This window comes from Asparagus officinalis, chromosome 4, assembly GCF_001876935.1.
Source record: "Asparagus officinalis chromosome 4, Aspof.V1, whole genome shotgun sequence".
NCBI lineage: Eukaryota > Viridiplantae > Streptophyta > Magnoliopsida > Asparagales > Asparagaceae > Asparagus > Asparagus officinalis.
Genome location: NC_033797.1, coordinates 6,403,435 through 6,418,969, shown reverse-complemented (window position 1 = coordinate 6,418,969; position 15,535 = coordinate 6,403,435). Strand labels below are relative to the sequence as shown.

At 34.0% G+C, this 15,535-nt stretch overlaps 1 protein-coding gene and 1 non-coding gene across 4 annotated transcripts in view; both read right to left on the bottom strand.

The window, feature by feature from the left end:
- TRNAV-CAC lies at nt 8,872-8,945 on the bottom strand. Its single transcript has one exon. It is a non-coding gene; the product is annotated as a tRNA-Val (tRNA).
- The window catches only part of LOC109836464 (pentatricopeptide repeat-containing protein At3g57430, chloroplastic-like), a 52,637-nt gene continuing 48,389 nt past the window's right edge, over nt 11,288-15,535 (bottom strand). For all 3 annotated transcript variants that reach the window (XM_020404361.1, XM_020404360.1, XM_020404362.1), the window contains one exon: nt 11,288-11,510. The gene's annotated coding sequence lies outside the window, so the exon portion shown is untranslated. The remainder of the gene's footprint in view (nt 11,511-15,535) is intronic.

The window sequence follows — 15,535 nt, the reverse complement described above, 5'->3', positions numbered from 1 at the left end:
CTAGAGTACCTAATGTAACTAATACAAGATGGTACTTACTCTTCATAGATGATCACACACGGCTAAGTTGGGTTTTTTTGATGAAAAAGAAATCTGAAACTAGCAATCTATTCAAACAATTCCATGTTATGATTCAAACACAATTCAAAACAAATATCCAAATTGTTCACTCTGATAATGGAAGTGAATATTTCAATACTATTCTTGGTGATTATTTCAAATCTCAGGGCATTATTCATACCAGTTCATGTATCAAAACCCCTCAGCAAAATGGAATTGCTGAAAGAAAAAATCGCCATCTCTTGGAAGTAGCCCGATCAATCATGTTCACATCACATGTTCCTAAACACTACTGGGGAGAAGCTGTACTCACTGCAGCATATCTCATTAATAGAATGCCATCAAGGGTACTCAAATTCTCAACACCATGTCAAATGTTATTGAAATCCTTTCCAAAAACAAGATTACTCACTCAAATTCCTCCAAAACTCTTTGGATGCACTGCTTTTGTACATCTATATGAACAAAGTAAGTTGGATCCTAGATCCTTAAAATGCATATTCTTAGGATATTCTCCTTCTCAAAAAGGATATAAGTGTTATTCACCATCTCAGAGGAAATTCTTCCACACAATGGATGTAACTTTCCTTGAACACAAACCTTTTTACTCCAATTCATCAATTCAGGGGGAGAATATATGCATTGAATCTCAGAATTGGGAAAATACTTGTCATAATCCACAAAATCAGCAAAACAGTATTGTGTCACATGTTCCAGAAAATGTTCAAACAGAAAATGTTCAAACAGATGCCAATTCCTTGCCTCAGAGTCCACTAATGACTGAACTTCAGGATTGTCAATCATCGACCTCAACTCCACTGCCAAGTAACAATCATGATCCAGATATGCCTACCAATGATAATGCTTCAAATTCTGGCTCTGAGAATATTGCCACTGATGAGTTAGATCTGCCAATAGCATTGAGGAAAACTGCTCGTAACATTCAACCATATCAGATTGAAGATTATGTCTACTATGGGAATTTATCAACTAAGTATCGGGCTTATGTTGCTCAAGTAGATCAAGTAAGCATACCAAATACAGTTCATGAAGCCTTAGCCATACCTGAGTGGAAGAAAGCTACTTATGAAGAAATCAGAGCTTTAGAAAAGAACAACACGTGGGAAATCACTTCTCTACCCCCGGGGAAACGTACAGTTGGATGCAGATGGTTATTTACTGTGAAGCATAATTCAGATGGCTCAGTAGAGAGACTTAAGGCACGACTTGTTGCAAGAGGGTACACTCAGACTTATGGCATTGACTATCAGGAGACTTTTGCTCCAGTGGCTAAACAAAATACCATCAGAGTGCTTCTTTCTCTAGCTGCAAATTTAGACTGGCCTCTTCATCAGTTAGATGTAAAGAATGCATTTCTAAATGGCGATCTCTCAGAAGAAGTCTACATGGATATTCCACCTGGATTTGAAGATAAACACTCACAAGGAAAAGTGTGCAAACTGAGGAAGTCTTTGTATGGCTTAAAGCAAAGTCCCCGAGCCTGGTTCAGCCGATTCTCTCAAGTTCTCAAGAAGTTTGGTTATTCTCAAAGTCCTGCTGATCATACACTCTTCTCCAAACAAGCTAGCTATGGAAAAATCACAATCTTAAGTGTTTATGTTGATGACATTGTAATCACAGGAGACAATGAAGAAGAGATAAAGTGTTTAAAGAAGACTCTAGCCACTGAATTTGAAGTTAAAGATCTTGGGGAGTTAAAATACTTCCTAGGTATGGAGGTATCTCGATCACACAAAGGCATCTCAGTTTCTCAACGAAAGTATACACTTGATCTACTCAAAGAAACAGGAATGCTTGGATGTAAGCCCTCAGAAACACCTATGGAGCCTAATCTGAAACTCGATATTGATGAGGCAGAAGTAACTGTAGACAGAGGAAGATATCAACGACTAGTTGGCAAACTGATCTACTTAGCCAACACCAGACCTGACATTGGATTTGCTGTCAGTTTGGTCAGTCGATTCATGAGCAATCCCAGAGAATCTCACATGGAGGCAGTTTACAGAATTCTAAGATATCTCAAAGGGTCACCTGGAAAAGGTCTATACTTTCAGAAGAACTCAAGTCGAAGTCTAAATGTCTACACAGATGCTGACTGGGCAGGATCACAAACAGACAGGAAATCAACTTCTGGATATTGTTCTTATGTCTGGGGTAATTTAGTTACATGGAGGAGTAAGAAGCAATCAGTTGTGGCTAGAAGCACTGCAGAGGCAGAATATAGAGCTCTAGCCCATGGGATTTGTGAAGGAATTTGGCTTAAACGTCTTCTCAGCAGCCTACATGTACCTTGTGAAAAGTTAATTCATCTCCACTGTGATAATGAAGCTGCTCTCAGTATTGCAAAGAATCCAGTTCATCATGATCGCACGAAACACATTGAATTAGACAGACATTTCATCAGTGAGAAGATCGAAAGTCAAGAGGTCAAACTGCATTATGTGCCTTCAAGATCACAAGTTGCTGACATCTTAACTAAGCCTCTACTTCATTCTTTATTCAGTACCTTGTGTTGCAAGCTAAACCTTATTAATGTATACGGCTTAGCTTGAGGGGGAGTGTTGAATTATGCGTAATATTAGGATATTATTAGCCTCGATTCACTTGACTATTAGGTGTTATTTGTTTCCTAGTTTGATTCCTTAATTGTAGCAGTATATTTAGTTCCCTGATTGTAGCAGCATAATTAGCCTTCTATTATGCTTAATACTTGTATATATTCGATCCTAATTCAATGAGAGAGCTAGACCATTTTCTCCATATTTTGCTTCCTAATTCTACAAGTCTATACATTGAACATTCCATTAGATGAATAGAGGATCCCAGTTTCAAATTTATTCGTTCGCACATTTTGAAAAGGTCAATTAATCACTTAATAGTTACCAAGGCAATACATGTCATGATGGCGCAGGATCAACAAAATAGGAGAACAATATTTAATTATTTAGTCTTAATATAGTTTTTCAAAGTTTTGTCACATGAATCAATTAGCCTTCAGCCACGAGTAGTCTTTGCGTGCCATTAATTTGATTCATTGCACGGTAAGTATACATTAGTACAGCCTTGAATATTAATTTGAAATTTCTCTCCCGGATAGGACGATTTGAAGCTGCAGCTTCCTATGGACCAAGGAAGTATATGATGGTTCCTTGCTTACTTTATGTCATTAATATTACAGTCAACTGGCTCAACAATGCCATTTGTTATATAGTAGTATGTATAAGCATCTTGATTCATATTTATAGTATGGTTTGTACAATTGCAGACAATATCTATTCCTGTAAAAGGTTTGCTAAAGAAAAGTATTCTTACTGTACATCTAGTCCTTGATGCAGCTTCTCGTGGAAACACAACGATTCTCGGTTCTGTCAGACTCCAGCAGCCTTTGAGAACGAGTCTTTTTAACTTGATCAATATATGCAGATGACATATCTAGTAGATTCTTCTCTCGTTCAAAGCTGTTACTCTTCGATCTGTATATGAACTGAGACCAGAGATCATCACTGCCCCCGCAATGAACTGCCTTCTTTTATAAGTAAACCCATTGCAATGATGCTGTAGTTACCTCGATTAGATGCCGACTTCATGAGCAAATAAAAGTGCACAACGTATCCAAGCTTTTAAAGCGACTTGGAAAGTACAAGCTTGAATTTTTTTAACCAAGAAACACATAGCTGAGCTTTGTCCGAACTTTATGAATTTATCTTACACTGCATGAATGAAAATTTTTAGTTTTGCGAGTTAATTTCAGCCAGTTTGAAGAGCTTAATATAATTGTTCTTTAATTCAAAAATTATTGAAGGAACATGCAAATATCCCTTTTTATACATAATGTATTGTTATCTACAATGGGTGGTGGTGTTCGGTGAGTAGAAAAGTTGATGTTCTTTTTTTTTTTTGATACAGAGTGGTACATTTTGAGCAATAGTGTTTAATCGCCTGCATTCTTTCTGCCCTGCTGTTGATTATGAAAAGTATTATCATTTTTTTAAAACATCTTTCTCCTAAATTTTACACATGTTCCTAACAGTGTTTTTGCTTCCTGTCACTTCATTATTTTTAAGGTATTACAAAAATATTTCTCTAGCTTTCATCTGTTGTAAGTCTTATAATATAACATCGAACAAAGTTGAGCGGGAAAAAAGGGAAAATAAAAATTATTGAGAGAGAAGGGCAGCAATAACAGAGAGAGCCTAAGCCCAATATAGCCTAGCCCAACTGGAATTTATGGACCGGTTTAGCTCTTAGCCCGAAAACTGAGTTTCAGAATAAAAGAAGAACATATCATTCTCACTTTAAAAGAGAAAGTTGTGGAAAAACTTTCTAAGGACTATATTACTTCTATTCTTTTTTAATATTACATTCTAATACTAATTAAACTAAATTAATTATCATGGTTAATTAATTACATTATATGACACTTTAAGTTTGCATAAGTTGGTCCTTAGAACTTCCAACGTTATTATAAAACTCTACATTATATTAATTATTAATAATATATAATAATATATTAATAGATAATTACATGTCAATAAAGTATTTATGGAAAGAATAAAAAACATAGAATCATCCAAAAATTATACCAAGAAACTCATATAGGAAAATTACAAAGAGCATTCTTATGTTTAGGTAACAAGATAGAAGATACAAACATTAAATTTTAGAAAACATTAGGATATTTAAGCGTATCAAGATACGTTATCTAAAATTTTAAAAAAGTGCAGCAAGATACAAGTGGAGGTATATAAGTATAGTTTTGGTAAACTACAAGGTATTTAAGTTCAGTTAAGCCTAGAAAAGATTTAAAATCTTTGTTATCTATAAACAATAGTATATGATCCTATTGACAAATAATATTCATCATACAATATGAGGCCGGATGCTTAGCTTATATTTATATAATAGAGGAGATGTGAAAAAATTAAAGCATCATATTTTGAATGAGTCTCAAGATTTTGAATTATTTCTCAAAATTATATACTTCACTTAGTTAGAAAACTTTAGAAGAGGCTTTTGAAGGAATACTACAAAGTGTTTGACATCAAATAAATATTAAAAAACTAAATTCCATGATATCGGGTAGCAAAAATCAGGGATATGTATATAAGACTAGGTGTCATATGAGTAAATATTCATACGTAACATGACATTATAATATGTAATCTAACATATTAATGAATTTTAAACATAAGAATTTGCATCAATATATATGTTTAAGATTTGGGAGAGCCTAGAGTGGAGAGATTTGGGCGAAGAATTGTGGCATTTGTGGGTTTTGCAAGTTCCGATTTTATTTCCCAAACACGATTCAAACCCCAGCCCACAATCAAATTAAAAAAATGTCATGATTTTCTTGATATTTTCAAAGGGATATATCGGCCATATTTTCGATAACGGTCGATTTATCAAAAAAATCAACAAACTAAAGAAAATAATATAAAATATTATCAAGTATAAAATATTATCAAGATAAAGTCTTTAACCCAATATATTGGCCGATATAGAAATATATTGGTCGATATTTAATAGAATGCCTATAAGAGCAAATATGTAAATGTTATTTAGATATTAGTTATATTGGTCGATATTTAATAGAATGCCTATAAGAGCAAATATGTAAATGTTATTTAGATATTAGTTCCTTGATTTTAAATAATGCCTATAAGAGCAAATATGTAAATGTTATTTAGATATTAGTTCCTTGATTTTAAATATCCAATGATTATATGTTATTCCCACAATTTTTTGAAATTGCTCATAATTGGGACTAATATTAAATTATTAAAAATTTGAGGGACAAATTATAAATAAGCCATAATTAAAAGAAGTGTTAATTTTAAAAAAAAAACCTCTCAACTATGGGGATCGTCTTAAAAAACCCCACTTAACTAATTCAATTTGACAAAACCCCCTTATTATGTGGGGTGTTATAAATAACCCCTCTCAATTTTAGTGCAATTTTAGAAATCATCTCTCAACTATAGCGTATCTTATAAAAAATCCCCTAATCTTTTACACTTCTATCAACAAACCCCCTTAACATAGTTACTTCGATATGTGATTTGGAAAAATACCTTCTTGAAGAAAGTAATTTTAATTAAATAGAAACCCTTAACCAATAATAAAATGATCACAACCAATTTATAATTTTTTCCCTCTATATCACCTCCTTTATTTGGCAAAGCCAAGGTAATTCTTTTATGATTGATTGATATTTTTGTCTTTCCAAGTCAAGTATTGGTCACATAATAGATAAGACTTAATGATGTTAGTTTTGAAAGGTTAGGTTTAAGTGAGAAAAGTTCACTGGGGTTAAATCAAGATTTGTTAAGTTGAGATAGATTATCGATAAAACTTGGCAGAGATTTACTCAGTCTTAAATAGTTTTGCCGGTGGGGGGTCATGCTCTCCATAGTTAAGGGAGAGTTTTCTAAAATTAACTCTTAAACAAAAGCACAACTTAAGGCACATGTGATATCAATTTTATAAGAGTGGAGTTTATAGCAAGTCTATCACTCAATGAATTGGTTTGGGTTATTTGTCCTTAAATTTATCCCACACATCAACTCTAAAAATCTTTTGCTATAAGAATATCTAAGAGAAATTTAATATTTATTTGGGATGGGCATATGATCGCTCTGGTTCCCCTTTTCTTTCATAATTTGTAATAAATTATTTGACAAAGTAAATTAAGTTGTTATTTTATATTGCTCACATTCTTATAAGTTTATGAAGCTCATAACTTAGATATGACTATTATTACAGATATTGTATTCTTCCAACTCTTTTATCTAAATTTTTGAATGTTGTTTGACATTGGATAAATATAAATTATTTTATTAAAATACAACCAATATGAGTGCATAATATGTACAAATAATTTTCAGACTATATTTTATAATTTTCTGAAACCAGAGAGTAATCGTTTTGACAGATCAATTAGTATTTGGGAAGATGTAAAAAGAGTACAACATCAGATTTTGGAATTGATCAGATAAATTATATTTTTTTTCTTGATTGAATTTGCACATTATAAATTAGAAAATTCTAGAAAAAAATTCTTGAATATCTATAATACTCGATCGTCAGATAAACAACAAGTGGAAGTAAACAATAGGTGGAAGTGATTTTTTTATAACTGAAAAAATCCTTAACGACTAGATAAAACCTACCATTTTCCTTAATGAACTCAAGACTTTATTTTTATTAATAATAATAAGTTTTTTTTCATATTGGTCCCTTACATCATTAATATTTTGAAACTATACATTCACATTACTATTTAATCTTAAATTATTAATATTTTTTAAACATCACTATTTCTCTAGAAGAAAAAAATGTTAAAATCACACATGAAAATATCCAAAAAAAAAAATATTACAATAATTATAAAGTTTTTTACAACCATGTCATAGTAAATAAATAGACTTAAAGTAAATAATTATAATATTTGACCACGTACAGTGCACGTGTATTCCACCTAGCACAAGGAAAAGGAGTACTTTGAGGAGCCTAAGTTTGTACTTAATTGTATACGTATTTTAGAATGTTGGCGCACGCCGATTAGCGCATAACACAAAAGATCGATGATTATCGTTGTCAAGAAAATAAATGGTACGTTAGATTTTGTGAGAGGGCGTTTCAAACTATTTTTCCAAGTGCAAGGGTATCTCTGTAGTTTTTTCTTTTTTTCAAGTCCAAGCACATTTCCTTAACTTTTCAAGTGTAAGGATATTGTTTGCATTCTAAAACCGTGGCTCGCACATATCAAAAAGAGGAACTTCTCTTAATATATAGTATAGAAATCTCGGTAAACTTTGGTAATGACAAAAGAATGGACTTAAGCTCAATCATTGCCGTCTATATTAAATTCAATGGATGAGATCATGCCACGTATCATTGTCATCCTGAAAATCATTATAGTCTCGAAAACCACTTGTAAACTTAAAAACCACTATATTCAAAACCACTATTTGTAATAATCAAAATCTCACATGTTGTAAAAGTGATATAGATGATGAAGAGTCTTGGACCCTATCCAGTTACCACCTAATCGGAGAGGATCTTAATCCTTATGGCCACGTTTGACAAAGCGTTAAGAAAGAGAGATTAAGGAAAATAATTAACATAATTAACTCAAATGATTACCCGAAGGACTAAATTATTAACCCGTTACATAATTTTTATGTTAGCCCTTGTTATCAGTTTTATGTTTGGGAATAATAAGAATTTTGACTATTTTCTTTATAAATAGAGGAGTTAACTCTTAGTCCTTCTAAATATGAGTATTAGTAAACCCCTCATTTTGAGGGGTTAACTCGTTTTAATCCCTCTAGAGGGGTTAACTTAACCCTTATGTACATTTGACAAACTATAGAGAATTAACTCACTTTAATCATTCTATAGATTTTGTTTTTGTTTGGTAGGTTAAGAAGGGGTTAAGTCTCCTTAACCTCTCACTTAACTTATTGCCAAACGGCACCTACAATTCTAATATATAATTGTCAAAATGAGCATCGAATGAATTCTAGACAGAAAAATATCCAACAGAGAATAGGGCTAAAAATTCTATCTTAATAAGAGGGTTGAAATTCTCATATTATAAGCTTAACAACAACACCATATAGGAGTTATTTCTGGAGCAGACATCTAGCCCAAATTTAAGTATCACAACATTTAGGAATATCAAAAAGAGAAGAAATTTGAATTTTCATTATTTCCAGCCTGTTGTTTATATACATCAAGATTTTGAGAGGGAAAAGAGAGGAAAAAAAATTAAATGAATACATATGTCTGAGCCCAGGTTCGAACTGGGGACCTCTAGTGTGTGAGACTAGCGTGATGACCAACTACACCACCCAGACCGGCGTAATTTTACAAATGTTTTGCCTACTAGTTGACTAGCTAGGAAGTAAATTAGTATAAATAGAGCTATACCAATTCAATTACCAAGCCAAAAGCTAAATTCTCTTCATACATATATAGTTTAGTAAGAGAAATGGCCTAATTTGGATGAGATAGAACGTCTCTCATGATTGATAAGCATCTACACCTATGATTAGTAATTAAGCATAATAAAGGATACAACGAACTCAATAGTGCTAATTAGAGGTCTGGTCAAATCCACATCCTTTGCTCTACTCAGACCATGTTCATGATTATCACTAATTATGACCTTAAGAACGCAAAAAACTCATTAACGCTAAGCTTAACCTCAAAGTAACAAAGTGGAGGTTCTGTTTTGATGTAGCACATATACAGTCAAGGTGCAATCTACATGCATTTCACATTGTTGATGGTCTAAATCACACAGGTAAACTGACATGAACTGAGTTGATTAGGGACCGCTAACTTCTCCGAATATCTGGTTTTGAGTTGAGTCGTTCTTCTCTGCACAAATAGCAACTCGTAAGAGGGCGGAGTCTGTTTCTCCTGTTGTTCTTCCGATGATTAAGTTAGCAAAATACTTGATTGGGGAAAAGATGATCTGTCTCACTTCTTAAGTGCCATAGAATGGAGGAAAGATGCAGAAAAATTGCTTACTCTCGCATTGGGAATAGTTTTCCTCTTATAGCCATGCAGGAGGGGCATTTTAGTCTTTTTCGGCTGAGTCTGAACTGGCAGCCGAGTCAGCGTCGACTTTACAGGTGTCGGTCGTAGAGTGATCACGGAATAGGTGCGGTCACTTCGATATTAATGAGATGAGATAGGCGGCGTACGAAGCCGGCGTGGTCCGATATGTCATAAATAGTGCTTGGGAATTGGGATGAAAAAATGATGGCGCCTGTCAAGCATTTAATGTGATGTCAAACCATTGTCAGCGGGGGGTTCGAGGTCGAAGTTGTCTTTTGGCTTGTATCGAGGGGTGTCGAGAAGTACTGTTTTTTGAGTCGACCCAACGAAATACTGGCTAATTAGCTAATTGAGTGGACTTGCAACGAGTCGTCTTTAATGAGAGGACCGACAAGTACCGCCATTCGAGACGACCTAACGAGATGTTAACTTGGCAAGTCGGCTAGGTCAGAACTCTAGCCATCCCAAGTGTTGAGTTGACTGAATGGTGCGTGACGAGGGATACTTGCCTGTTGTTGGCAAGGGGCCATAATTTGGTGACTAAGAACACCATAACGCACATACTTATTGATATTAAATATATTAGAAGCGAACTTGTGAAAAAAAAGGGGGAGGAACTATACAAACTTCTGATCTTGTTCTCGGTCAATTGTTGCAGAGAACCAACTTCTACGAGAAGAAGAAGAAGCATTACCGTTACCAATCCATCAATCAAAAGAAGAAGAAGAAGAAGAAAAAAGCTGATTTACTCGAAATAAGCTTCTAAACAATACATCCTTTCATATATATATTTAGTTTAACATAGTTTAATAAGAGAACATGAATAGCTTGAGTTGGATGAGCTAGCATGTTTCTCCTCAATAAAACTACAATTTATGATTAAGAAGCATCTGAGTAGCATGACTACTACCAAAGCATAAATTATTAAAGATATCTCTTCCTAATCAGAGGTCTGGTCAAATCCACAACATCTCGTTCTAGTTAGACCATGGTCATGATTTCACTAATAAAGACCCTAAAAGAATGCCACCAACTCATTAATGCTAAGCTTTATCCCAAAGTAACTTTTGAAACTTATAATCTTATGTAGCATATGGTAACACAATCAAGATGCAATTTACATGATATTAAAAGCTCACGGATGAAAAAAAAATGAACATGTACTAGAATTTAATCTTCTCGTCTTGTTATCGATCAATGATTACCTGAAATAGGAAGTGGAATTCCTACAAGCAGAACAACCTTTTATAAAAGAATTTAAAAGACAACCAATCCACGTATTATGCCATGAACCAACTAAACTACTAGAATTATGCTTCTCAACTTTACCTCTGCTTCATGTATTTGACTTAATACGAGAAAAACATAATAGCTTGAGTTGGATGAGGTAGCATTTTTCCTTAATAAAACTACAGAAGTCTTATGATTGATAAGCATATCTATGTAGCATGATTACTAACTAAGCATAAATTAAAGATATCTCTTCTTAATTAGAACTCTGGTCAAATCCACATAATATGGTTCTAGTTAGACCACGGTCATGATTATCACTAATCAAGATCCTAATAAAGCTACATATTTCATTAATGCTAAGCTTGAGTCATAGTCTTAAACATAAGAACTTGTACTCTGACATTAGCACAGAATAATGTGGAAATGTATAATCAAATTGCAATCCACAGGCATTATACATACTTAATGATAGTATTATTTATATTAGAAGCTCATAAATACAAAAATTAAAAAGTGAGAATGAGAATTTAAACTTCTGATTTTGTTCTTGGTCAAAACTCCGGCTCATCCTCGCAGTTGAGCACGCCACTGGCCGGTGAGTGGCATACTGCTCATAGATCGACCTTCCTCACATGAAAAGATCATAAGGAGAGAATATCTAGTGTTACATAATTTTGACTTGATTAATGGCAAGTTGATCAACATAAACAATGCAATTGACTTGCTTCTCTCAATCTAGAGGCTAGAATTGCAGTTGGTTACATTTCATGTGAGCTCATGTGCGATAGTTATGCACTCAAGATTCTATAGACTTGGAAGAATTAGGTAACATGGCAAGCGGTTGACGCTCAAAAATGGGTCATTGCAAAAGAAATTCTATTTTTTATCGGGTTTGGATCCGGGTCAAGCAAGGAATTGCTCAAACCCAACCCAACCCGCAAGAGCCCCTAAATTAACTTAATGAGGTTAAATGTCTACATCTCTCTCTCTCTCTCTATAGTTCATGTATGGCTCATGTGCAGTAGTAATTATGACTAAAAATAGGCATGAAGACTAATATCATTCCATGTGAGAGCTCATGTGCAGAAACATAACTAACTGGAGAAGGATATGAAAACATAGTCAAATTATAACTTGAGATATGGATAGCATAGATTTGATATTGGATATTTTTGGGTCCATGTGGGAACTCATGTGCAGTAACATATGAAGGATATGCAAAACATAGTCTAATAAAGCTTGAAACATGGATATCATAGATTTGATATTGGATATTTTCCGAAAACATGCATGCATTCGGTCAATCACCAAAAGAGTGAAGTCATGTGCATCACATTGATGTAAATATGACAAGCTAAATGTCAGGTGTTGAAAGTCACAGAAAGTGAACCAACTTAATAAGAAGAATTTGAGGACTGGGGAAACTGGAGAATTGGCAAAACAGGGAGTTGAACCTGTAAAGTGCTGAGAGGGTGGGAGCTGGAGAGCATGGAAACGAGAATTGAAGTGCTGCACAAGACCTGAAGCTGTTATACAATGTTTTAGTTGTAATAAATGCTGTTAGTTAGTTGAGAACTGTATTAACTGTTTCTGTTAGAGTTGTTACAGTGTGTGCACGTTTTGTGCACGTTTCTGTTTTTTCTTCATTTGTGACGAGAGCTGTATAAAAGAGGAAGTTGTAACATTGAATGAGGATTATGAATGAAATTTGCAGTTCTCTCTCAATTCTCCTTTACTCTCCCTCTCTCCCAATTCTATTCCTCTTTACTGTCTCAATTCTTTCTCGTCTCCTGTTTTCAAGTTCTCACAGTTCCAGTTATGGCCAGAAACAACAGTTTGAGGATCAATCGAGGTTCACGAGCCTCTCATAAATCTTGGAGGGGGTTAGTTTATCTTAAGAAGAATGAGGACCAAATCCTAGCAATGATCTGATGCTTATTCTTCTGATAATTTCATATGCAACTAACTTAGTAATTCTTAGGGGAATCTTCACCAAATCTTACAGCTTTGTATAAAAAAATGGAACTTATTCATGTCATGCTTACAAGAAACCTGGAGGAGCCTTAATATACACATCCAATTTCAAGTGTGCGGTTGGTCTAATAAAAACGTTTTGGTGGGATTGAGTTACAGACTGAGATTAAATGCATAGATGATTTAAATTTGTGTACTCATCACTCAAATAGGATTTAATTCATTTAAGCAAACAGATTAGGCTAATTCATCTTAATTTATGCATCTTTGCATGCAATTAAATGCCTGGCTTGGTTCGTTTTTACCTGAATTTCATTGTTAGTTGGAATATAAACTAAATGGTGAGCCTAGTTTATAAGAAACACTATATCCCAGCTCTCGAACATGCACTGTAGAATGATATCATGTTTGGATGAAAAATTGGTAATTTAATATGTTTTCTTCCATAAATAGATCATGCTAATGCAGTTAAGCTATGTATTTTTCTCAATTAGTATGTACATGAATTTGCTGGTGAAAAGAAAGATGAAAACGGTACATACAGCATAAAAAATTATCAATAGTGAAAGAGTTGATAAGTTGAAGAGAGTGGATAAAAAGTTCTTCAGTTCAAAAATTCTTTCCTTTTCTTTACTAGAAGATATAATGTCATATTAAAATTCACACAGTGGGGGAAAAATCATTTACTCTAAAGCGAGAGCTACCATGATGCTATTCTAATTAGTACTATACTCGTTATATACATATACACAATGAACACTAATGCCGATAACAAGATTTGTCTTTTGTATAAGAAAATCTCATCTAGAGAAATCTCACATGATGTGCAACTTATCCCATGGCTCAAACTGTGCCTAAAATCAAGAAGACATCCTTCAGTTGAGACCTATTCCTGTATCAACTGTTCAGCTTCTCCTTAAATAGAAAACAACAATACGCAGTTATCCATACGTGACCTCTGAAACACATAAAGTGACACATTAGCATACCTCACCTTATTAGAACATTGCCCTTAAAATTTGAAACAAGTGCATTATATTTACTGTGTGTCGGTTTTAACCTAGACGCCAAGTGACACATTAGCATGCTTAACCCTTTTAGGACATTACTTTTTCTATGCCATTACTTTTTCTATGCTTTTATCTTTGTAACACATAAAGTAACACATTAGCATACCTCACTTTATTAGGACATTGCCCTCAAAATTTGAAACAAGTGCATTATATTTACTTTGTCTGGGTTTTAACCTTTCTTCTCCATGAAAAAATTACTTTGTCCTGAATCTACATCGAAGAATTGGATCACAATCCATAACTGATATTAAATCTAGGCCAGGGCATGAGGGCATTTCCCAGGAAGTAGGAAGAGATGCACTGCATCCAAAGTCATGAAACCCAAAAACCATTTTACGTAAAAGCACCAAACACCATATCAAACTTTCATTAGTCCCATAAAAAGTGTTATATTGTGTGAAACCCTATCCAGTGATTTCTATTCCTTGAAGAAAATGATGTACAGACAACATGTTGATCCACAACACCTCTTATCACCAATTGTCCAGTGGATAGACTCTATTGAAATTTTCTCGTGCTGAATAATGTTCCACATTGGGGAAGCGATTATTATAAGGGTTGCCCATAGAATATCTAACATTATATTTTGATCAGCATGTGATGGAGAATATCTAACATTATATTTCGATGTGGTGGGCACAGGAAGTAGTATGATACATTCTCCACTAGGAATACTCCCCTTGTAGAAAAACCTCTTATCACATGCCACACTCCTTGTTACCCACTATATCAGTAGGAATTTAAATCTATTGACCCGAGAAACCCCTTGCTTTGATCAAAACCAAGAATGGATTGTGATGGTAGAGTAAATATTCTTGCTACCATCACATTGCAATATATTTTTTGAAAAAAAAGGGGATTCAGGATATAGCATAAGTTAGGCCACATGGTAGTTAAGTAGTCCGCAACCGACCCAATAAGAATCATGTAAAATAAAAGCAACGAGAAGGATGAGGTCACCCAAATTGATAAGCTTTCATATTCATTCTTAAAATGGAAGAGTATGTTGCATTAATGAGGTATTGAGTCTACAAGAACATAGGAACGCTAGGGTTTCTTCTAAATACATTTAAATGATTTGATTCTTAAGTATTAGCATGTTGCCATGTGACTTAACCATTTGAATCTAGTTTGACCTAGAGCAAGCATATGGCTAACCACATACCTTCTCTGTTTGCATTCATGTTAGTAGGAAGGAAGCTAATTAAATAGTGACTTAAACCTTAATAATCACTTATTAGGGTATGTAGCTTAGGACTGTGGACCACACAATAGAGTCAAGAAAACATTAAACTGCCGCTTATGTTAGTTATGCTATATTTTTGTCCTTGTCTATATCTGTTATTTAATGAAGCTGTTATGCCAATTAGTTCATTAGCCATATCTAGTGTTGTTTATAATTTAGATTCTTAGCTTATAGTGTAGGTATCAAATTGTGATTTAGGCACTCTAGACGAATACTTGACAATTTTCTGCCATATTAAATCAGGGAGCTTTCGTTGTGAAGAGAAAACTTGCATGAATGCATGTCAGGGTGAACAAAAACTCACAGAACTCACTAACTTGGCAAATAGAAATTGGATAGGACTTTAAAAAATGGA